The sequence below is a fragment of the Bombus flavifrons genome, chromosome 13 (assembly GCF_040668555.2).
Source record: "Bombus flavifrons isolate JBK064 chromosome 13, iyBomFlav1_principal, whole genome shotgun sequence".
In the NCBI taxonomy this organism is placed as follows: Eukaryota; Metazoa; Arthropoda; class Insecta; order Hymenoptera; family Apidae; genus Bombus; species Bombus flavifrons.
In genome coordinates this window covers 7,261,676-7,286,855 of record NC_138454.1, presented here as the reverse complement: position 1 = coordinate 7,286,855, position 25,180 = coordinate 7,261,676, and the positions used below count along the sequence as shown (strand labels likewise).

Below are 25,180 nucleotides of genomic sequence, written 5' to 3'. Positions count from 1 at the left end.
AGCCACACGGACGCGCGATACACCACGCTCTTCCGACCGTTTTCACCCGATGGTCGTGTCCGTTTCCTGTTTAGCGTTCGCACGGAATACGTCGTTGCAATTTGTACTAGACGTTGTTTGGCAATAGCCTGAAATGCAGGGTAGTTCTTATCAGGCGTTAACGCTCGTGAAATGCAAATTCTCGTTGAACGTAGAAACGTGCTGAGACGAAGCTCGCGTTCGACACTCGTAGGTATTTCATCGTTTCGTTACACCGTGAAATATTCGATTGTTTGGAAAGTTCGTAGTTTCTTTCGCCAACTTGTATCGCATAACGAATCGTTCGAGCGAGTAGAATGGTAGTTGGATATAAAGAGAACGAAGGAGAAATATTTGGAATTCCTTTAACGGAACGTTCAACTCTGCGTGTAACATTCATCGAGTATAGCAGTTTAACGTAATTTCTACAAAACTTATTCAAAAGTTATATGCAAGCGATCGTTTCGATCAACCAGGTAGAAATTTTCTCAACTTAATACTCGCTTAAAGATATACGTGTATATATAACGCGATTAGACGAACAACTTGGACAAAAGGGGTAATTAAAGCGTACGTTTTATAGGAGAATCGTAGGCGAGGGCTCGTCAAAGAGACACTAGTTCTCGCGTAAGATCGACGTACCGTCGTCGGCATTGTTTCGAAGACGCGAAGGACGGAGACGAGGCGGGAATCGCGTTCTCGTCGTAGTCTCGCGGAACAATGGCATCGATAACAGGCTGTACGCGACCGAGATAATGCGAACGACTCGCGGCAGAAGTTGTGAAGGGCGGACTCGTGCGCGAGACATCCAGTTAATTACGGAACTACGGGGACAAGTTTTCCCGTGGAACCGGCTAGGAATCCGTCAGCTGACGCCACGACAGATGTCCTCGTGCCAGCTCAGCTCCGTGCCCGCCCCCTTGCTGCTTTCGGTAATTCTGACAATTTAGCGATTGTGTCCTGAGCATAATGGGGGCCCGGAGTTGGCTGGGACCCCACGAGCTGGGGGTGTGGCACGAGCCGCAACGATACACACGGAAAGAGGAAGAGAGAAGAAACGTTTCTCTCCTTATTGTGTTTAAAATCGCTCGTTCACGAAACTGCGCTTTTGTCCAGGCCAGGAAACGTGGGCGCGATTTGTCCTCCCTGACAAGATTATATTAATGCTCGTTATATTAAGGCAACTGTGCCCATTGAATCGAGGGACCGGGTTTGCCAAGACTGTATTTGGGCAAAGCAGTGCTGGGAGATTTTGCGAGACGAGGGATAGGGTAATGGCGATCTTCTTTCGAAAGCAATCGTCCATAATCCAATGATCTACGAATGGAACTCGTATATACCTTAAACGCTCTTAAATCCTAGTTTAACGAACTTCTTACAGTGGCCATAAGAGGTATCGGCTTTTCCAGAAGAAACTTGATCGTAAAGTTTTCCGGAAAGGGGATGGCGCGGGCGATCGTGTCACTGTCACGGGGGTCGGTTTCGTGTGTCGCGGTGATACGGGCAAAGCGTACGTTTACGGAACTCTATAGCCAGGTCCATTGTCACCGTCTCCATCGATCTTTAATCTCGCGTTGGAGCAAAACGTATCGATTGTACTTTTGTCATGCGACGGCCGAGCGAACGATCGATCCCACACCCTGCCAATAGTGCAAACGCCTCCCTTCACATTCGCATTCTTCTGCGTCCGTAGCATTTTCGGAGGGGCCACGGAAACGTGTCGCTAACTGCACTCCGGCATTATTAAGGACGCGTCCCGCGATGCCATTCCGTCGTTCGTTAGCAGCCAGACGCACCCTTCGTTCTCCGGCGCCCTTTGTACGCCTTATGGCAATTTATCGGACCAGTCAATCCCCGGGCCTCAGGAATCTCCATTACGTGCCCCCCTGTAAATTACTCGATATCGCGATAAGGCGGTACGTCTTCCCCGCGTCGCGTCGCTTCCAGAAATATCGGCGATCGATCATCGTGAACTGATCGTCAGCCCTTTCATTAGCCCGCGGAATCCGACTTATCGCGTTAACGCAGCTGCCATCGGCGGCGTCGCTGCATTTCTTACTCCCTCCCTCGCTCTCTTTCGCTCGAATTTTTCGTTTACCCACATTCCTTCCTCTGCTATCAGGCTCGTTCAGCTATACGGCTTCTCCTTTTTCCACGTTTCGACGGTTTCCACGGGGCAATTAATCGAGCGAAGTCTTTTTTCCCGAACCGCGGTTATTTTTATTGGCACGCCGCGCCGTTTATACGAATGTGCCCCATTTTCCGGAATGGAAATAGGCTGCTGTAAGTCTGACAAATTGTTCGAATCTCACAGCACCGCCGCATCGATTATTATTACCGTTGACCGTAAATAACGCGTTTCCCTATAAGTATATGAAATTAATAATTGTTTTTTTCCTGCCATCTCCGGCTAACGAGAAATCGCTTCATCGGAAAGCGATAACGAGCGAACGGTATTGCGCCAACTTTTCCATAATAATCGTTACCTAACTAACTTAATCTAACAGCTATTGCTACTGTTACTGTATCGTTTGTGCAAAAAAGCTCGCAACAGATCGTCCGAACAGTCTCGGCCAAGAGAAACAAACGGGAAAACGCCGAGGGTGTTTAAGACGCGCGAAAGCTGGCGCGACCACGTTTTTCAAGCGGTAGGTAAATTTAAAGAACCACGCCGGGATGCCTACGGTTCCTTCGATTATGTATGCCAAGTAGCTATAGTGTCGTGCATACGGGACACGGCGCTGCGCGGCGAGCAGAGCCGTACTTCTCGAATCGCGTGTATATTTATGAACCGGAGGGCGTGTGCACGCGCCGCTGCAACGACGCCAGCCACCTTCTAAAAGAAAACAGTTATTCTGGAAGAGAGTCCGCGCACGATCCTGTTTACCGCTGTTTCCCGCGATGAAATATTTAGCGAAACATTTTCAGAAACAGCCGGTTTCGGCATGCTGGAAATCTCGCGCCGCCGCAACCGAACATCTGACGTCGTTCGTATTCACTAGAAGCATCGCGAAAAATGGCTGGTTATTTCTTAGACTTTGCAGGTATATAGGATATAGGACGTACGAAGCAGCCGAACGCCTTCGAAATCGTCGTTTCTTGGATGTTTACCCACGTACGAGACTGCTAATTGAAAGAACTACTACGCGTTTTTCAGTCGAATGCAATCGGCTCGTTGCTCGCCGACGGGAACAAATTAGCCCGTGCATTGGTGTTATCGTTGTGTACTTTTCGATTGCCATAGGTATTACGGCCGTGGGCTGGAAAAACCATCGCCGGTTGTACAGCGTTTGGGTTATTAATAACTTGGCAAGTAAATGTTTACGCGACAAACAGCGAACTTTACGCCTGATTCCTGTAGAAAAGCGATACTACGAAAACAGATCGAATGGCGTGGCACGGTGGGAAAGTTGGCAACACAGAGTGCAAGAGGGGATTGAGAGAATCGGGCATGAAACGTACGGGAAAATATAGGATTTTAATTTGCGTTAACAAAGCGTCATCGGCTGACAAATAATAACTCTATTAATTATGTGGCGGCGTGTCCTTTGGGTCCCGCATCTAACACGCTCGACTTCGCCGATAACGAGTTCAATGATATCGACGTCTCGTACCCGTCTCGTAACCGACCGTGTTAGTTTCGACATTACCGTTTCCCCGTGGATGGCGAATACACGCGAGCGCGCGTAAATACACTGCTAGCAGCCCGGTCCTATTCGCGGATCGAATCTCCATTAATTTCGACGAGCCCCCGTTCCGCTGGAAGCCGCAACATTTTTCCGCTCTCTCGACGCTACGCCCCGCGGCTCAGTTAATTTTTTTTTTTTTTTTTTTTTTACCCGGCAACGAGCGGTCGCTATTTTTCCGCCGCGAGATCATACGTTACCGAGAGGAACAGAAACGAACGGCAGAGGGAAAGGGCAAGAGAGAACGTAGAAGAGAGGGAGCAGGACGGACGATAATCAATCGATCGTTTGTCAGAATCGCCGGCAACGATATAATTGATTTCTATAGAAAAATGATTGGCGGATAATGAAGCCGCGTTCGATTGATCCGATGCAAATATAGCGTCGTCGATCGGCATTCGGTTAAATATATGCGGGCGTAATTCCTAGAAATCGGAACTGTGATTGATAATATATTTATTCGAACAATATCCGCGGTTAATTAGGTCATAATTAGTAATGATTCGATAACGGATTCGGGATAAATTTGATTACGCTACAACAATTTTGATTAGTAAACCGTCGATACGCGGCTGCGATAATTGTTTGTTATGCGACGTTGACGGGCATCGATTTAAAAAAAGATTCTCTAACACGTTGTTATATCGTTCCAAAATTTGTACTATTTTCACTCATCTCTACTATCTTTGCTAATTTTTCCTATTGCCTAAAATTGTCGATACACGCGATTCGATTACTAACGATCTACATTAACGAACACCAAAGTACATCTCGATAAGCAAATTCGATTTTTTGCCAACTATGATCATTTGCCGAATTTTTCGTACGACGTGCCATTATCGCCAGCTAGTTATTCCGTCGTAAACGATGTCCGTGGCTGTACTGTCGGTTCAATTATGAGCCGTGCTACGGTTTCCAAATGACACTCCACGGTCCAGCCGCTTGTTGGCTCGAACGCGCGCGCCGCCGCTCGCGCTCACCGATTCAATCTGCATTATAACCGGCTGTTCCGATATGCGAGGCTGTGTGCTCGATACCTGCCCGTATGAACTGCGGCTACAAATAGCAAACTACGGGGTTAAAGCGGCAGAACCGACACGTAGCAACCCCCGAACTCCGATACGGGCATTACGCGACACGGATTGCTAGAATCTTCGATCAATCGAGCCGGCGAGCTCGTCGAAGCGATTCGACGTTCCAGATACGTCCAGTCGATTCTATGCACAAAGGCGCGTCGAAATAGAAATTTTCTGCCACGGAAGATCGATACGTTCGTTCCTGCGATCGTCTCAGTTTCCTTCGACTTTTCTTCCTCCGGCATGAAATACGCTATGCTTAAATCCGCGATATTTTATCGTCGAGCGACAAATACGAAATTTTCGGACAACTTTAGACAAACCTCTTTGTCATCGTCCACCGAATCGTTTAACGAAACTGCTGCCGGGCATATGAAAAGAAACTCGGACTGTTTCGTTCCACGGAATCACGGCCAAAGAAAACGCGAAGCAGTCGGAGAAATAAACCGGTGATCGAAACAAAGAGTCCGCGGGTCAGACAGTTTGCAGTTTCGAGACTGCGAGCAGCATCTAAGCCAGAAACGCATAGAGGAAGAAAGAGGAAAGACGAGAAGTTGAGAATACGGTGGACGAGTATCCACGAGATGCGCGCGGCGCATCGAATTGAAACTGCGCTGCCAAATGGGACGCGAGTACAACGTGAGCCGCGTCTTGGCTCGCCACGGACTCTGGTAAAAGCCAATAATCCTCGAGGCAATAGAAACCCTTCTGGATATTCCGGCGTATTACTCGGGTTCCGTTCTCCGCCGGCTTTCGTCGCGGCGGAACAATCGCGAGGCGTGCACGATTGCACGACTGTGTGGTTACTTGCGACAACTTTTATCGTCGCCGGTGAAAGTCATCGCCAGGAATAATCTGTACAGCGACAGAAAAATCACTTTGTATATTTTATTTTCAATACAGTGTCTATTGTCTTGGCGATGTTTGTCAGACATAGAGATACCTCGTTAGAGACGATTGTTTCTGCCATCTTGATAAAGCGTTTTATTTGAATGGAAGACTGGTGCTAGCTTACTCCTCAGAGTACGTGTATCTGCGAAATGAAAAAAAGAAGCAGTGGCTCGTTCCAAGTTACCGTACTTCCGCCAGAGAAACAAACAGATCGCATTACCGTTCGAAGCTGGAGAATGTTTCGGAGCGTTCTCATTTCTTCATCCGGAAAAGGAGTAGCGTCGCTTTCGTTCCAGCTTTCGGCCATTTGCATGTTCTCGCGACGTTCGAAAAAATATACGCGCCAATATTCCGTATACGTTAGAGATATGGGCGAAAAGTTGCCAGAGCAGGCACGACCGAGATGGCCAAGATCCCGAGATTCCGAGAAAATGGAACGGAAACGCGGGACGGATGAACGGCGGCTTATCGATCGGCGGAGTCCGTTAATAGTTTCGCGGGCTGGCTGTTCCTTTCATCCGCACAGAGAGAGCTCCAGAGTCTCTTTCTTTGTTTTACACGAGGCATAGAGTACCGGAGGATGGCGATGATGCCGGAGGGCCGAGCAGAAGCGCACACAACCGCCACTTGTATCCATTACGGCTCGCGAAGTTATGAGGCCGACGTTTATTGGCTAACTTGTAACTCCTTGCAGCCAGTCTGAATTATTCCCTGGTCCTTGCAGAAGCCTCGTAAGTTTATTTCAATTTGGACCCGTCCCGTCTCCCCCTCGTCACGTTCCTCCTCGTCTCGAGCCCTGTCTTTCTTTCCTCCGTCGTTTCCGCTCCGAGATTTATTACATAGCTGCAGCTACGAATTTTCACGAGGTCAATGCGAGCTCTGGTCAGAGAAGGAAAAAGAGAGAACGAAGCTAGAGAGAAAATGGACAATGAAAAGAATATTATCTCGCGAGTCTTAATTCGTAACACCTTCAGGACTAGGCGGTGCTTTGAATCCAAAGGTTCTCTGGCTGGCAGTAGAACACAGGCAACGCCGCATCTCCTCGTAAAGCGTACGAGTTTAAAGCGAGTCGCGAAACAAAGAAGAGAATTTTTCTGGCCCGTGGATACACCGCAGGGACGCGGAAAGGAACGCGTAGACAAGAAGAAAATAAAGCGGAAGGTGTTAACGAAACGGGAACCGCTATTATTCCAGCTGCTGGACTTGTCTGCGTGCCAGATTCGTCTCCAGCTACGCTCGTTGAGCTCCGATTGGATGGTAGTGCGTCTCTCGAGGGTGTTCGAATCTCGCCGTCCCTGAATTTCTTACAGGAAGTTTTTTCCGAAAATTCTCCATATAGGCGAGCTCTTAAGGACCCCTCTACTCTTTCGTATTATTAGACAATTAAAAGGCCAGATTGACAGCCAGTCTCTCTCCCCCCATATGCTGTTAATTGTCCCACCCGTGGAGGTTCTAGCCGGTAAAAATCCGGCACTACCTTGTGTTTCCACCTCCGCAGGGAATAAAGGTGTCTATGAAGATTTCCTCCACGTAAAACAAAAAAACTTTTTTTGGCGGCAGCAGTACGAGGCTGTTCGCATTTTTTGCGAGCAAGTTACGATGGAATTCTCAATGCGAGAATTGATTGTAAATTTCAATAAATAAAAAAAAAAAGTTACAATGGTAAAGGAGCGGGCAGAAAGGCAGAGAAAAAGAAGCTCTCACCCTTGTAGAGTACCGTAGTGGAGAGCGACGGCGGTCAGGTGGCCTGGGGCCGCGCTACCGCCGCCCCCCTCGAGCGATGACTAGCAGGGAGGGTAGCTAGGGGCAATGGCCTCCCATAACGCCACATTTAATCAGTTGGGTAGTTTACAGGATTGGCTCAGCGAGAGGACGCGGGGAGTGCACCGCCAGTAATTCGCAAGAGGTCCCGGGGCACTCCTGTCAAACGCGTAGATAGGCCATCGTGGAATTTTAGTCGGTAAGAGTCCGACACTGCTACGCTGTTCCCCCAGAATGCATCGGAGTGTCCATGAGGATTTCTCCAGGTACAAAAAAAAAAGTTTATCTTCTTTAGAAGCGCATGCTGTATCGTTTGCCTCATTAACGAGACAGTGTCATGCATCATCCTCCCTTTTCCTTTTGTCGAATTTACGTCGATCAGCGGAGCGGCGTTAATCGAGAAACGCGGAAATACCAGGTCGGTGCGAGAATCTCGTCGACGCTTGTATTCCTTCTGACTTTTTCAACTTTTCAAACGAAAACCTTCGCCTCGCTAGGATTAGACGGCGCCTGGGACACGCGAGGTAAATTCGTTTCCAGACTCGCGCAGAGGTAATTACGCGATAATTAAACCAAGACAAAGAAAAATTCACGGCTATGAACGTGAAAGACAAGAACCGGAACGAGCTCGAACGTCGCGTCGTCGAATGGAGAAACGTGAACTTCTATAACCTACTTTCCGTTGTCCATAGGAGATGTAAGAAACATAAGAGGTACCCGAGGAGGCCATTAATTTTGAAAGACATTATTAACCGCAAAATCGTTTAGAACGCTTTATACCTATCTTACGTTCAGGGAAGAACTCCCACGGGATCGTTACTTACTTCTCAGAGATAAATATCCTTTTACCGATTTATTTTTCATTCGAAACTCACGCCCGAAAGCGACGAATAATAAATTTATAATTGAAGCGGAGAAAAATGTTTTCCGAGATTCTTCTCTCCTCTCTCTCTCTCTCTCTCTCTCTCTCTCGCTCGCTCATTGCGCCAAGGTATCTCCCGTGGCCGACAAAAATGTAAAGAAGTTCCTCGTCCACCCGACGATTCTTTGGCAAACGACTCGACAATAAAAACGGCAACAACGAAGCTCTTTCCACGGGAGAACTCGAGTAACATCAACGACTCTTTCTATCGTACCAACTCTCCGGTGCGGCTTCTTCGCGGTCTTTAACCGCCGCGATATTTTCCACGGCGAAGTTTCGCCGGAGCAGCCACGACGAACTTTTCCCCGAGTATTTCCGCGAGCGGCAGAGCCGCGAGTGCCACAATTATACGGTTTCCCTGGGTATAAAGCTTCTCGAATGAAAGAGGCCCTCCACGTCGTATGTCGCGGTGTAAACAGTTTGCAAGCAACTTTTTCACGAACCAGCCCATTGTGTCCCGGATGTCTCGCGATTTCATCGTCCAGTCCTTAGAAAAATCAACTGAAAGCCGAGATCGACGCTAGAGAAGAAGAAAGAGACACGACATTTCTCGATGAAAGACAAGGGAAGCGGGTGGTCGTCGGGCGACCGCATTCACAGAAATATCACGAAGTTTCGTAACAACTAGGGCTTGATTCTCCGCGTATCTTGGCGACGCAGTCATGAACATGCGAGTTTATCGTTCGTTATTAGCAAATGTAGCGCGTAAAACGAGGGTGCATCGAAAGGTTGATAAAAGAAGAAGAAAGGGGAGGGGCTGGGAAACGAAAGGAGACAGAAGAGAAGACGAGAAACGGGTGAATGTGAAAGAGTCGTGAGTGAGAGCGGGGTGAGCCATGGATGAGGCAGATATCGGGTGCGCCGAATTTTCGTTGTTTCCACTCCGCTAGACATTGAAAAACTCGAGGAAGAAAATTAAGTCTCGGCTCGAGAATCAATTACGCGCCGGAGAATAAAGGGAACGTAAAGAAAGACAATCGCGTACATCCCTCGAGAGAGAAGTCCGCCCATGACAAGACGACAACTCGCGTGTAATTTGTTTCTCGCGGAGTCAATCGTGCTTCCTTTTTTTTCCATAAACTATCCTGCAGGCACACGCGTCAGGTAGTTTCTTAATACACGAGTAAGATCGCAGAAGTCCGTTTATTCTGTCCGGCGTTTCCCGGAGGACGCATACTGAAACACGGATCGAGCATAACCGAGCACAATGTACAGAACGTTTCTCGAAGAGTGGTCGGAGCTTAACCAGGGAAACGCAGCACGCCGGACGATGCAGCCTTCGCTGATATCAGTCAATTTCTTGTAAATGTTGCAAAATCCTACAGCAAATAAGACGAAACTTATCATACGTGGTTACCCCAGCAAACCTTCGTACTCGAACGTACAACCGGGCTCTGATCGATCCTGTAGACCAGAGGAAAAGCACGGAAAAGGGAGACGTGACGCGGCCAATGGTCAGAAGATTGGCTGGGAAAAAAATGGCAATACCTCGGAGAAGAGCGTTCATTCGGTATTTTATCACGCGGAGGCCGGTCGGTGGCGCAGCAGGCGCGCGATTCCAAGTCCTTGGGGAAGTATTCGGAGGGTTTGGCGGAGGAAATCAGTCGGGCAAGAAATTAAATATTACCCCGAGGAGCGAGGGTGAGCACCGCGAGTTTCGGTGATCGGGTCGCCGTGGAGGGAATTCCATGTCTCGAGTGCTGGCCACCAAAAGGAACGGTCTGGAAGGGGCAGCTTGATACCGCGATGTACGGGCTGTGTCACCGTATCCCACGGGTATCCAGGACAAATAACATCCTGACATGGACGCGGCAAACAAGAAACCGCTCTTCCCCCGTCCGGGCAACCCCGTGTCTCATCTTGGTCCCTTTAAAACGCACCTCGCTGCGTCTCTATTCGTTCGCCCGAGAAATATCGATTCGACACTCTCTCCCCTATGGTTTCACGTCGAAACGAGGCAGCTTCGTTTCGTGCCGGTTCATCCGGTTGTCCCGCGCCGAGAATCCAGCGTACGCAGTCGCCCTGTCAATGTGATCGATCGTCTTAGCCGGTAGTTTTTGCTGCGACAATTTTCGTCGGAAATTAATAACATGCTGCCGGTGATTTATTCTACGCAACAAACTCGCGGCCGCGCGACCATTCCGCGCGAGACTCCATATTAATTATGCGCTTAATTAGGAAGCTTGATTAATCGCACGTCGCTGCAACAAGCCGGCGTAAGCGAGCAACAGCCGCGAAACGGGTTAGTTCGTCGGAGAAAATTCGCAAAGACACGCGCGACCGACGTGAATTTTGGGGACGAACGATGGCGGAATGGCGTGGAATCGAGCGGAAGGTGAAAGAGCCACGGCGAGAATGGTGCTAGAGCGACGCGTTATCCGCGCTTTACGGTTCCGTTGTCTGGCGGGTTTAACGGGCGGCTCAAAGCGCGGCCACGTTTAAGCCGGGCGACAGAGAGGATTCTAATTAAACCAGCCGCGCGGTCCTCCGTCTCCACCTGTGTAGTTGCAGTTATTGTTGTAATTATCGTCGACGCGTGCACTCGCAGCGTGGCTGTTGCCGCCGTTGTTACCGCTCTCGCTCCTCCCGTTGTTGTCGTTCTTGTTGTTGTTATTGTTTGTTGCGAAACTTCTCGATCTCGCCTTGGCTGCCGCGTTCATCCCTCGAGTCCCCGTGAGCTCGCGTTTATCGCGAGTTTCGGTCTACCACCAACTTCTCCTACGTATTCCGGTAACTGGGTTTGCTCAGCACCTCTAGTATCGTCGCGTTTCTAACTATGCTCGAATCGAGTCGTCCACCATGTGTTCGTCCCTTCGGCGAACTGGTTCGTTAAACTTGCCATTTTTTTCGAACCGCGCGTTATCCTAAGCGCGCTGTGGCGTGTACCACTACCGTGGCGATTCAAACATTAATTCGAAAACGAAAGAAATATAAAAATAGTAAGGTCAGGTTTTTTGTTAAAACTTTTCTGTTCCAGAATTATGAATGCCGAATGGCACCACATTGTCACGTTATTCTATACTCTCATCGTTTGGTATAACGCGTCAAGGAAATTTATCAAATCTCGAGAGGTATTCGCCGAGACAGGAGATCCTTTTTAACAGGCGTCTATCGCGCAGCTCTGCGTAATACGGCGAGTTTACATACGCGCGGACGTAAGTAACACTGTTTCGCGGGTTTACAACGTGTTTAGCGCCGTTCCGTCGCGACTCAAAGCAAATGCAGTTGACGAGCTCTTTGTCCCGAGATTGTACGCGATGTCTCAGCTTCCTTCGTCGCCCGCGCTCTCTCGCTTCTTTCTTTAGTATGGCGCAAAAGCTCTTTGACACTGCACGCAAAGAACGTCTTTCCACGCGTTCCGCACCACAAGCATAGATAGAAAGCGATGAGGCGTAGATACAATACGCAAATACCCAAAAATATCGTTCCTCGAGTTTTCGCGTCACGAGAATGTTCTATTCTGAAACCGGATTGCTCGTAACGACGCTCGATTCGTCCGATTCGCCGTTGATAAAGTTTCAACCTACGTTAACACTTTCGCACGAACTTCGTAAAGCGTATTCGGACTTGTTCATCGTGTGTAAAGGGAATTTCGGCCGTTTCAGCGGTAAATGGTTGAGGCAAACAGCGATGTTATTGTGGCTGAATATCTGCTGCACGATGCGACGTGGACAATTGTCTAAGATCTTATTGTTAGACACGTAAAGGTCTCTGCTCTGTAGCGAGAATTCCAACGCTAATAATCCACGGTTCTTGCAAGCACAGTGGCTGTGAAATTCACCAGGCACTAAACCAACGTACCAACGATACTCATCCGGCGCAACTTTTACGGTTTTTGAAAAGTGATAGGGTCGAGGCAACGAAGGTAGCTCGTGAGGGAAAATGAACGCGGTTCGATACGGAAGAACAACCGCGAAATTAATCGCGCGACGCTCGAACCTCGTTTTATGGCGTAGTCTAAATCGGCAGCAGGGAATTGCGAGCGTGCCGCGCGACGCCGATTGCGGCCGACGCGACGCTAAAAACTTTATCGCCCGGCAGCACCGAACTGCATTAACTCCGTTCACCGGAAGCGTCGCTCTATATACAGCTTCATCGAATTCGGCGACGAATACCCAGGGGGAAAAGTAGCCCAACGTTGTCGGGGATACGAGCACTCGTCTCCGTTTTCTCTCTTTCGACCATCACCGCTACCCTAAACCAAATCCCTCGCACGACCGCTCTGCGCGTCTTTTTTCTATCTCTCTCGTTTTTCTTGTTTCTCACTTTTTCGCTCCTTCCGAATCGCTCTTGTTTTAAGCGAGAGAGTCGGAGCTGCGGTTCTGACCGAGCGAAAGTTTTCGTTACTGTTCCGCGGTACGATCGTTACACCGGCCGTGTAATAGAATTTGTTGGAGAAGTTGGCCGCGCGAAATGCCGTCTCGTAAAAAATCGAACTACGCTTACGGCGAGCCTTGGTAGCCACCGTTTCTCTCTCTTTTCCTTATCGTTTGCTGTGAAACTGCGTTCGCCGAGATCCGCCCGATCCGTTTCGAATAGTTTCGCGACCCGAGTATTCCTTGTTGTCGATTAATTCAACGGCCACTGTAATCCTTTGTTCGTTACTTTTCCCAACTGTTCGCCAATCTGCGGATTTTCCTAAGAAAAAAGGCCGGCGTGGAATCGTTCGTTGCTGCCAGAAACGGGATGATAGAATGATTTACAGAGACGTCGGCTTTAAACGGGGGAATTAGTGGGGGAAGGGTGTGTCGTCGTATACCCGCAACATCGATATTCTGGTTATTGTTACGATACGTTCTCCCGTCGCACCATTTTCATATTTTATTCTATCAACGATATTAATAACTTCTAATTTAAGGGAAAACCAATTTCCACGAGAATTAATCTTTCATCCGTGGCGCGCCCTTTTATCCCCACTCACCTCCTCTTTAGGGGGGTGGCGTTGCCAGCCAATAAAATTAATCTTGTTCTATCGACTCCCAATATGAACAGGCTTTCAGAAGACCGAAGCTGTCCCCATATTAAAATCCATCGTCAAAAAGAAAGCGATCTTCCTTTGAACGAATTCATCGTTGCGATAGAAAGACATTGCCACGACACGTGTCGGCGACACGGTTCGACCCGACCTGCCCATCGACCTGCCCGTCGACCTGACAGCCAGTCACGTGGCTTGAATCTCATCAAAGTTTCGTTCTTGGCGCGAACACTGAGCACCCCCGCGGTGCCCAGCGGCGTTTTCCCTTGGAAGAGCGCGTCTACGCACCGCGGGATACCTTCGACACCCGCGTTCCTCGATTTCCGCAACGCAACTGGCATTAAACGCGCTTCCTATTAGCGGCACTCGTAAATATTCGCGCAGACCGGGGGCGAACGGTTATTAAAATCGCGGGATCAACATTAAGGACATTAATCACGCGCGTGTAAACGGTGCCGGCAAGCGGCTAACTCGTAGGGGATGGGGCTAACTCACGGCTAATTTCTTTCTCCAGGGGCTGGTCATCGAGGGGAAACGACTCGCGCGTGTTTCGTGGGCGGGGTGACGTAACGATTGCTCTACGAGCTTTATCGACGGTAGAAGGCCAGAGATAAAGGACAGACGAATCAATTAGGGGGAAAGTTGACGAGCTTTATATCGTTTCGCCGGAGAAGGGTGCAAAGTAGCCCGAGTGCTGTTGTCGCTGAAGGATTCCGTGTTTCGAGACTCGTAACAACGTGCATCGATGGGTACCGAAGTGGTACTTTGTTTCCTTCTCCGTCGATCAATCGAACAATTAAAACGACGAGACTCGGTCGGATCGTGTGGGGTTTAATAGTCCTATCTCTACCGAGTTAAGTATTTTTTTTTTTTTAAGTAATCGTATTTCCACCGATGGTTCGCCTCGATGGAGGGTACTTCGCGGCTTTGTCTATATCACATTGCTCGGAGAATACGAACGTGAATAACCCTACCGAAAGACGAGGAGGAACTGCAAAGTCTGCCTGGAAAGAGAAGATAATACCGTGTTACAAATGCTCGGCAGATTCTCGCGTTCCTTGCCAGCGCGCTCTTCTGCTCTTTGTGTTCCATCAATTTCGCTGCTCGGACCACACGCCATTAACTCCGAAATTTAAATGTACACGAACGTTTAAGCGCGACGCAAGTACCATCGCTCGCGCTCTCGGTAACGAATCGAGAAAGCCTTCTTAGGCGACGAGCTCGCGGAACTTTTTACATGACATCTGGCGAACGTAGACGCCGCAAGGAGAATTGTAGGTGGTAGTTGTTCGTGCAAGAGTCATAACGCGACATCTGGTTGGAATGAGCGAGATTCGAGCTCCGGGGGTGGATAAAGACGACGCGAAAGGAGGAAAGGGAGGTTAACGGCGGGGAGGGGGAGGAGTGGCGCGCGGTCTCGTCGAGAGAGTACGTAGTTTTTGGCGCATCTGCATCGGAGCACGAGACGGTTCACGCGACAAGAAGACGAAGAGAGTACCGACGACACCGAGACCGCATTATCCCGTGTGCAAGGCATTACGTTCTCGACGCTGGTACGTGTCGTACCACGAAAAACACCCCGTCTCCGTACTCTCTCTCACGACTATGCCATGATTTTCGTAGTTTTACACGCTCTGCAGCTCGCGTAATTCGTTTATCGTCGCGCGATGACGACGAAATAATCGCCTCGTAACGTATATTCCTGCGTCGTTCGGTGTGGCAAGGAACGTTAAAGGCGATGCTGTTTGGGGACAGTTGGCCGAAACTCGAGCCGCTTTTTCGAACGCGAAAACCCGCACGTCGAGATTACGTGGTGTCTTGCCACGGCGTTTAATCTCGCGGTCAAAAGAGGAAAATATCTCGATCGTTTATGCACGGATTGCTTTCGTCCGTTTCCTTCTTGCGCGACTACGCGGCCCAGACGCCGTCTGACAGCGGCAATTCCGACGTCTCTGCGCACACAGAATTCCGTGGCCGGGACAGATACGCGATGCGCTCACCGTCCTGGAAACCGAAAGAATGCGAAATGAACAGGGGATTCCGTTTATCTCTCAAATAATGTCATCCGCTCCGTGACCGTTTTTATCGAGTAACGCGCACGCGCTCTCCCCGCGCCGACCGTACCGTCTCGCGTCCCGATTCTGTCACGGGAAACGTTACCTTCTCTCGGGAACATTGAATCGAATCGGGTTTACGCTATGCGTCGGGACGTGTGTCGCTGGTTTTCAAAGTACCCAATCCCTCGCTCGAAGAAATTCGAATTTAATTCTACGCGCGAGTCGAACGTTCGAGGACGAATCGCTTCTAATAACCACGCTTCGGCGCACCGCTTAAGAATCTCACGAGGCGTCTGCCGCCGATTCTCGTGGAGAGTCTGCCGGCGAGATCGCTCGGATTTTTACGACGCTCGCCCGGAACAGATAACAACGTGACCGGAAACGCGGCATTTCGACTAATTCGAGCGAATGACGGAAAGCGAGATAACGGAAAATAGGAGAAAGGGTGGCTCGCTACGGACGCGACAACGGTGTGTGGGTGAGTTGCCAACTGTCGCTACACCGGGCCTCGTCGGGTAATCACGGGGCTAAACTTTCTCTATAAATCACGAAACGGTTCGCGGATGTGCCGTTTCTGCGGCAATGGACGGAAGAAGACGAACGGACGATGGCGGACGGGGAAGGACGCCAGTAGGGAATATAATGGATATTAATGTCGCTTCTATGCTGATTTCGCCCGTGGCCGTATACGCGCATCGCATCTTCCTCCGTTTTCGCGTCTCTTCGCTGCGAATTTCTGCATTCCCGAAGCATCGAATCCTGGTTTGCAGACTATTCGTATCCTATCGTTTCTCCCGTTTTCTTCCGTTTCTCCGCTATTTTTCATGCATAATTCTGCTTCTCTGTGCTGCCTTTTTCGCTCGACTGAAAAGTAGCTTTCTTCCATTTTTTCATTTCTTCTCGCGGGTTCTATCTTCCGTCCTTTCCCTCTACATTGCCTCCTGATTTTTTCACCTCCGTTTGGAGACTCGTTCGATTCGAAGGCCACGGACTCTTCCTGGGAATCCTTCCGTCGGGCGAGCTCTCGCAGAATTATGGACCTCCGGTTCCGAGAAAAGCCAGCCATCGAGATTTAGGTGAGGCACCTTCCTAACTACGTGTCACTCGATCTGCACTCGGCGAGACGACGAAGCTGCGCGCGCTCCGCAACGCCGACTTCCGTTCCCCGGAAACGGAATTATCGAGACCGCAATGACGTAGAATTTCAATTTCGACGTTTTAAACCGAACTTATCCCTGCCCATTTATTTCTCTCCTCGCGCTGACTCTTCTTCCTCTCTGCTGTCTTCCGTCTAGGCGACGGGACGATAAATTTCGTTACCTTTGAAACTCGCCTGCCGCCGAGCTTTGTAGCCATCAAACGGTCTTTCATCGCGACGTGGAGCGCCCTCGCGGCACCGCCGCGTGATATCGTTCATCCCCAACGGTTTCCATTCACTGGCCAAATTGTGGCCAATCCACGGCCATTCGTGCAGCGAATTAACCACGGCAACCTCGCGAGCGCCCTTAAACCGTTTCCGCAAACGCTCAACTTTGTTCCTTGGCGCTAAGCTCGCTCGGGTAATTTTATCGTTCGTCTGCCAGCCAGCTGGCCGGCTTCTGCTCTCCTCCTTCGTGACAACTAATTTATTTGGCCACGGGAGAAAGGAACCGGGGGAAACTGGGCAGACGACGGGAAAGGGACAGAGAGGGGAAACGTTGGATCGAAAGGTGGACTACCGCGAGAGAAAAGGATTGCTCCTCCCTCGCCCAAGGAATCGATCGAGCACTCTTCCAGATTTCGCTCCTCCGGAGCCGCTCTAGCCCGTTTTTGTTCCCTCTTTTTGCCCTTGTTCTCCCTCGATCCGCCGCGCCGCAGGAAATTTTCTACCCGCCAACCGGTTAGTTACAGCCTCCTCTTCTTTCAAGACGATTTCGTGGGATTACGTTATTCGAGTTTAAAGGACACACGGATTAAGCACAGTTCTTCTCGAACGTTGATCAGCGGTGAACCGGTTAATGTAAAGTATATTAATACCCAGGGGACGGACATGCAGGTGTATGTAGCCAGCAGGAACATCGCATGTACTTGCTAGTGAATCCTCGTTGGCGTCTGGAACACGTGTTTCCAGCCACCTCCACGATATTAATTTATCCGAAGAACAGCGGGCGAGAGTATCGGCGAGGCGCAACCATGTCGGAATTTACATTGACGCGGATTTAGTTAATATCGAACCTGGAAACGAGTTTAATTAAGGCCGGTGTATGCGTACGAGCGTGGGTACGATGTCCCGGGACAACAGTCGGGTGTGAAAAAGTGGAAAAGAGCCGTCGTCGAATTTCGAGAACGTTCGGATGTTTGCGGAAAGAAGCGTAAAAAAGGTTTTTGGTAAACACGGCGCCGGTCCCTCAACGGACACGCGATCGCGTTTAATCCGAATAAAAATATCATGGCGAATGCTGTCAAACAACGGGACATTTTTATTCGGATTAAGGGAGGAGAGAATGGAAGAGAGGACAGATGGTTTGCGAAACGTCGTGTAATAACATCCCCAAATAACGGTGGCCAAAGTTTGCCCGGCCGCTTTTGTACCGGTCTGTACGCGCGACAACTTTCCTGAATTATTGTTTCGGTTTCGCGAGATAAGCCTTTGATAAACCGTCTCGTGATAAATGTTCCTTCGACAGCGTGGCGACGACGCGTATCGCCGAATCGTCGATCGGCCGAGAACGGTAATGCGGTTTTTTCCGCGGAAATTGAAAAGTTTTCTTCCACCTTCTCCCTCCCTCTCTCCCCCTCTAGGGGCGCCCGACCTGATAAAGATTTCGCTCGGTCGCGGCTCGAAGAACGCTTTGGGGCTCTGCCTCCGCGAAAGATGAGATATCAAAATTGTTTTAAAGTCCCGATCGAGTTGACGAGTGTCTGCGGAGGTTTGCGACGAGAAATCTTATCGACGATATAAATTCGCCGCGTTATACAGTTTTCGTTCCGATCGCTTCGAAAGAACCTCCATCCTTCGGGAAAAAATCCTGTCCCGATAGTGCGCGCTCGTTGTGTTTTATTTTTTTTATTTTTTATTTTTTTTTTTTGCTTTATTCGAAGCGTTTAGTTGCCTCAATATTCAATATTCAATAAATCAATATTTTACTTAGCCAACGCGTGTTCGCCCTACCATCGGCACGCAGTGTGCGAAAAATTGGGCTCTGTATCACGGATTACGTGTATGAGCCATCGCTGCGCCTCGCAACCACCACCACTCTCCTCTGTTTTCCGTCAAACTTTCCGATAACTAATTCCATTAACCTGGTATAACGAGGCTGTAACTCGGCATTCGAAGGTGTTTGTTGGAAGGGCCGATTCCGGCAAAAAGATCGATCCATCTCTCTTAAGAGGTGATTGATTCGACGTTGAAATCCAGTATCGCGAAGCTTTACCTTAATTTTAATTTTTAAATCGTTGCAATCCATTTTCGTGTCAACACACACGCGGACCGTTTAATAAACCTCGAACGTGACGGAGAAGCACGCGAATTCCGATTCGAAATGGTAAACCGACGATCGAGTCCACGGCCACTTTCTCCATCGACTGGGGCCGTCACTGGAACGAGTTTCTTCACGGCGATGTCCACTCTCGTAGCCCGAGTGTCTCTCGCGTTCTTCCCATCGTAAATTCGACGTGCCGCCGTAGGGACGCGACGGTTTTATCCACGTTCAGGTGAGAGACGAACTCGTATGGCCGCGATTCCCTTGGACTTTCACGCGCGAGGTGGCCGCGACACGTGGGCGTCCAACAGTTTATGGCGTGGGAGCGGTCGGAGCGCTTCTAATTGCCGAGCTTGCTACCGAAACCGCCAATAGGATCCGTAGAGCGGAAGTCGTAGCATCGAACGTCGGAAGAGGCGACCATAAACTGTAGTTTCTATGCAAACGACACGCGCAATGTGCCACTAAAAGCGCCGTATCGACTCCGCTTGTTCCCCGACGTTTGTTCGTCGCGCGCGCGTGAACCAACACCGAGAGAAATTCGATGAAAATTCGCGGCAATTAACGTTGAAAGTTTTCCACCTGATTCTCAACCAGGTCGCCGAACACGGTCGGCCAAGTAATCGAACGGTCATCCCTCGAATTGGTCATCGCGACAGCGTTTTCTAATCGGCGACTGTTTGCTACGAAATCGACTTTTCCCGTTCTCCGCTACAGCCGTTTTTCATCTTTTCTTTTTTTTCTTTTTTCTCACATTCATGTGAATTTTGCAGAATTGTTGCAAATATTCCACGGGAGCGATCGCAGCGACGCTTGGACGAAGCGAAAGCTTGGCGATCAACAGGGTGGCTTCGGGGGAAACGCGTCCCGAGAGATCTCGAAGGGAGATGGTAAACGAAGGGAAATGGTGAACGAGGGGGAGGAACGAAGGGAAACAAAACAGCGGAGAAGAGCAGAGGAGAACGATCGACGAATTCGTAGGAACCTTTTAGTCCCGGCGGGCCACGCCAGAACAGATTATCCATCCATTATTTTGGGGTGCTTACCGAGGGGGCGCATCGCAGATCGAGAGAGGGTCGGACTCGATGGAAAGATGTGGACGATGAGCCGCGAAAATGCGCGCGGCGGCGCTAGAACGGTCAAGTTTTCGAAAGGACACGCGGCGGATAGATTTTAAACGCGCACGCCGCAGTCTCGTTATATTCCGGTGTGCTGCGCTCGATTCGTTTCCGTCGGTCGAAAGGATGTAATTAATATCGTCGCCCGGCTTTCGAATTTGCGACTGCGCGCAGTCCGTCTCGCTCTGGGCCGCTCGCCCTCTCGTTTCAGCCCGCGGCTTGCCTCCCTCTTGCTCTCTGTATCTCGCTCTGCCACCCTCCCGTGGGGGTGGCTCTCGTCGCCGAGGTTCGAGCCTCTCAGTCGTGCCGAGAACCCGCTTCGTTGCGGGATCACCTCCTCTCTCGGTGAGCTTACCTTTGGTATACGCGTTCGCCAACACTTTCGTCGCGACAACAACCGCTCTGACCGGCCGATCGCGTGGCCCTCGACAGCTCGCTGGACTCGTGAATCTCTGGAAACCTCGTGTTCCGTTGTTACATCGTTCGATTACGATCGCCGATAAACGCGGTTTCGATTTCGTTGCGCGAGACCCATCGCGCGACGAGATGTTGGAAATCCCGGGGCAGGTTCGACTGGCGTAATTTGACGTGACTTTCGATCGAACCGTATCTGCCGTTTGTTCGTACCAGCGAACCAGAGACTGTGCAGCGGCGTGGAAAGCGCGCCTGTTACCAAAACAGAGCGTAGTGGCCTGGAGTTCGTTAGGTGGGAACTCGACTGTGGCGATTTCGCGGATCCACGCCTCTCTGTTCCGGGTTAACGAAGACCGCCTGGCAAAGCGGTAGATAAAGCTAGCGGGGATCTTGCGCGACCTTTTTCCGACGGGCGAGGAGCGAGCGTGGAAGAGAAAAAGTGACCGATCGATCCCAGTAATAAGGGAACTTTGCGTTGGGAGCGGTAGCGGCCCGGAGGGATGGTGGTGAATCCGTGGAAAAAGGATCTCGCCACCCTAAGGAGAAGAAAGTGGACGACCCTTCGTGGAGCTCGCGCTCCTTCCCCGTCTGCGAAACTCTTTTGAGGAGAAAGAACGATCCTCTCGGGAAACCGCTGAAGCGCATCGGAGAACCGTAAGAGACCGTTGTCGAAGAGACCGGGAGCGTCGAAGAGCAAACGAGTAGCTTTGCCTTTCTTCTTTCCCTTTTACCTTTAAGGGATCAAATCGCCTGGTCGTCCGTCGTCGTCGCCGATCTCTCACGATTTTCGTCCTCGCTCGCAGCCGATCGTGGGGCCCGTCGAACGGTGAATTCGATCGATCCAGTTCGGATCGTTGAGATTTCGACGTACAACTCGCACGACATTCGAGGCACGCCGTACGTAGCGCACAGTGGGTAATTAAAGATACGATTAATGGCCCGACAATTAAATATAATTAACTCGAGCGACAGGATACGCGGTGTTCGGCTGCCAATTAGCGCATTAGCGCCTTATCGAACATCGACCGATCGTCTGGCCACGTTGCATCCTCTCGACGCAATAAAATCGCCGTAGTCGACGGACCAGCCTAGAGTTAGACAAACGGGCAAGAAGAAAGGGAAGGGATTGGCGAGAGGTTGCGAGATCTGCTTTCGATCAGCGGATCCAGTAGAACGACGATCGAGCTACCGCGTAACGAGGATCGATTAACGGGTCTAACCGCTGCACGCGTTTCTCTCGACCGTTGTCCCATGTAAAAGCAACGACGATTCGTACGACCCTTCGACGATCAACCTGGAGATCGTCGAGCCAAGATAGAAATCCTGGAGAATGGAACGCGTCTGATCCGCTGTGCAAAGTCGGCGAAGGTTTCCTGTTCCGAGACGAGGACGAAAGAAACGCGATGAGAATAGCGAAACGAGTTAGGGGAAGACCTTGAATCTTGGAGAAGTTCAAAGTGAAGGAACGAAGAGACACTTTCGGAAAACGAACCGGATTACATGGTCGAGAATAGAGGGAAGGGAACCCGCTGTCCGTCGCTGGTTTTCCGTGGAAACGTCGGCAACCCTGAACTTGACGGCTGCACGCACGTTGCTCACCGAACGATACGTCGCGAGATCCCATAGAGGACGAACGAAAGTCAGCCAAGGGGAAAAGTGGACACGCCAACTGTCACAGCGAAGAATGCTGGCAGCGCAATCGTGACAAACGGGGCTTCCGTCCAGGATCGAAAGGTAAGTCGCTGCGACGTACGTACTTTATTAGCGGACAAGATTGGCTGTAGGCGCGCACCATAGTCATGCCGGGAGAAGAATCGGAAAAGGAAGAGGGAATGGGACGGGGAACAGACTCTCACGGGAAATGCCGGCGAAGCCCGAAGCAAAAATTTCTTTATGCGCTAGCTGGCTGACTTGGCGACCTTTCGCTCGTCTCCGAGGAATTTCTCGGTCTATTACTTTCTAACCCTCGACGACCGTCAGACTTTCCAGAGTATCGCCCCCGTAATAGCTCTGCGTTATTCTTTCCTTTAACCCGAGCCGTATCTCGCATTTCATCCTGCAATTTAACCATTCTCGCGTGTTCTTTGAAGTTGAACGAACCCCGTTGATTGCTCTTCGGAATTGCACGGGAGGTTAGTCTTTGCCCTTCTCTTCTTTTTTCTTCTTTTCTATTTTATTTTTTTTTATTTCGAAATTAACAAGACACAAGGAGCGCTGCGGTCACTCGACGATCGAATATACACGTAGGACGTGATGCGAAACGGCGATGCACCGCGTATAACGTTTATAGACAAGTAACCACCTAAGCGCTAACCGTGTCTAACGCAGCTTAACTTGGATGATCAAACGAAAACTTCCCGCGCTGCGAAGTTGCCGGTAATTAATAATTTCGAGAACATCAAACCAGGGAGTACTTTCGTATTTACAATATATCTCCGACTAATTCGTATTCCACGGGGACCGGGACTCTCTCTCGGTTATGGGTACTTTCCAGGAAATACGTTTGCGTTTCGCTCTTCAAACAGGTTTGATTTTCCCCGCTCCTCGCCTTGCGCTTCGTCTTCCCACGCGACCAACTTATTCCCAAGAGAATTATTCTTAGCAAATTATTCCGTTTACCCGTATCGTTAAGCTCGAAGATCGCGAGAGGCTGATGCCTCTCGAATCAAGTTTAACGCCCCTGACCGATCTCCTGCGGCAACGACGATTAATTATTTCGTCACCGATGTCGCTCTAAAGAGGTTATCGAATCTCCCTCGAGTACTTAGTAACTTTACGCTGGTGGCGCGAGGAGGGTGGCTTTAGCCGGTCGTAAAGCCGTAGAGAGGCTCAGATTTTGCGAGTCGGTCTGGCAATTCCGGTGCACCTGCGTCCGTCGTGCGCCGCCGGGGGGCCAGACAGGGAAAAGACCAGATACCAGGCGCGCAAGAGAGAAACAGAGAGCAAGAGGCAGAGAGGCAAAGACCACGAGGAAACGGTTCGAGCGCATTATTAAGGACCTCGTGTCTTCGCTCATTACGCCATCCGAGAAAACCGCGCCGTACGTTCTGGCTTATCTCCATTAGGCGGACCCGAATTACGTAGATATCGTATGGTTTAAGTGCGTGCGGACGAGCACCGACATAAATACTTGTCCGTCCCCGATGCGACCGGGTTCGCGGCACCCAGACCGTACGCGGAAACTTTGTAGAACTGTAGCGTGATAAGGGGCGACGATTAAAGACGTCTTTAAACGTATTTCGATCGGGCAACTTTAACGAGAACGGTCGCTCTGATTGCCGCCGGGGGAAACGTCGTGGAATTCGTTAAGGTATCTCGTAACGATCGCGTTCGAAAGATTCGGTATCCTCGTGATATTACGGTTCAGCGACGCGACACTGAGCAACGCGACGAAATCAAATGGAAATACAGCTCGATGGAAAGGAAGGAAGAAAGAGACGCGTGGCGAACGACAAGGGAACGCGTAGCTTTGCCAAAGAACTCGGTACTCGTTAGAGCGCACGATAATTGTTTATCCGTGCGGCTGTCAGCGTGATGGCGTGGCCGGCAACTGCAAAATAATTAATTAGAAGTCACCTAAAGCGCGTGCCGCGTTTCACGGCAGCCCGTTCGATTTGGATAATGCGTTTGCCGTGCCGTGATTCCGCCACTGCTTTCCGCAAACCGTGCAATTTTTCGAGACATTCGACCGGCAGAAATTAATTTCGCGATAGACATGACAGACACAAAGCGGTGTGCAGCTTGCGCCAGACTAATTAGCAGACAAACGATAATCGAACGCGATTTCACTCGTGTTTTGCGTATCGTCTTTATTTGCGGCACGTAATGCTACCATAAATTATTTGAATCCGGCGCTCGGTTTTACACCTTCCAACGAAAACACTTACGTACGCATTGGCGTTAATTAACCGACGCGTCCTATTTTCGTCGGATATTTCTCGGAATCGATTCACACTTTCGAACGTATTTGCGTAACGCGCTCGTTAGTATTCGAATTTTCCCGCGCGGGTAAATAGGAGACAGCGACACCCACGCGAGTCCTTCGCACACGAGGGGAACGATCGCTTAAAATTCCGTGGCCGTGTAAAGAAGCATGTAAATAGGCCCGTCGCGTGTGACTTACTAATTCTCGGCTCACGGTTCCATCAAAACTCCACTCTGTTGCTATATCGAACACGATCTGCCGACACTGCGCGTATTTTCCCTTCCGGCTCACCTATTCGCTCTGGTCCCGTCGACGCTAAATTCATCAAATTTTTCATCGTCGGCTTGCCACGGATTGCAGGGAAAATCTGAGAAATAAACGGTTTCCACTTAAGCGCGGCTATCCAAGTGTCCGCTGGTTGTTACTCGGCTCGCTCGGCCGTTGATCCGCCCCGAGGTCGCGGCAAGGTGTAAAGACGCTCTTAATCAAAAGCTTCCCACCTCTGATATTAGTCAACGTCACCCGAGCTTCCTACCGTTGCCGTCGTAATTTCATACTGCCTCCGTGGACTCTCCGCGAGTTCAAACGCTAAGTTACCGCATAAATCATTGCTTTATCGCGCATCCTTCTCGTCAACGGTTTTTTAACGCGCCGTCGAAAGAAACGAATTAATTAGATATCCGCGTAACGGCGAATATAATGGGATACGCGGTGCTTCTGATCGTACTTCCATCCGCGCCGTTAAAGAAAATTCGCTTACGGAGGGAAAACGAGTCTCTTCGGGCTTCACGGAGAGATTTCACGGTAGCTCGCGTCCCCGAGACACGATAACGATCGCTGTTCGAACGACGCGCTATCGGGCTTCGATTTCAACCG

The 25,180-nt window shown here is 50.2% G+C and overlaps 1 protein-coding gene across 4 annotated transcripts in view; it reads left to right on the top strand.

Annotated features, from left to right (window-relative positions):
- The first annotated feature begins 20,278 nt into the window (after nt 1-20,278).
- Nucleotides 20,279-25,180, top strand: part of pxb (putative Hedgehog signaling attenuator pxb) — a 227,620-nt gene continuing 222,718 nt past the window's right edge. For all 4 annotated transcript variants that reach the window (XM_069126045.1, XM_069126040.1, XM_069126044.1 and 1 more), the window contains exon 1: nt 20,279-22,113. The gene's annotated coding sequence lies outside the window, so the exon portion shown is untranslated. The remainder of the gene's footprint in view (nt 22,114-25,180) is intronic.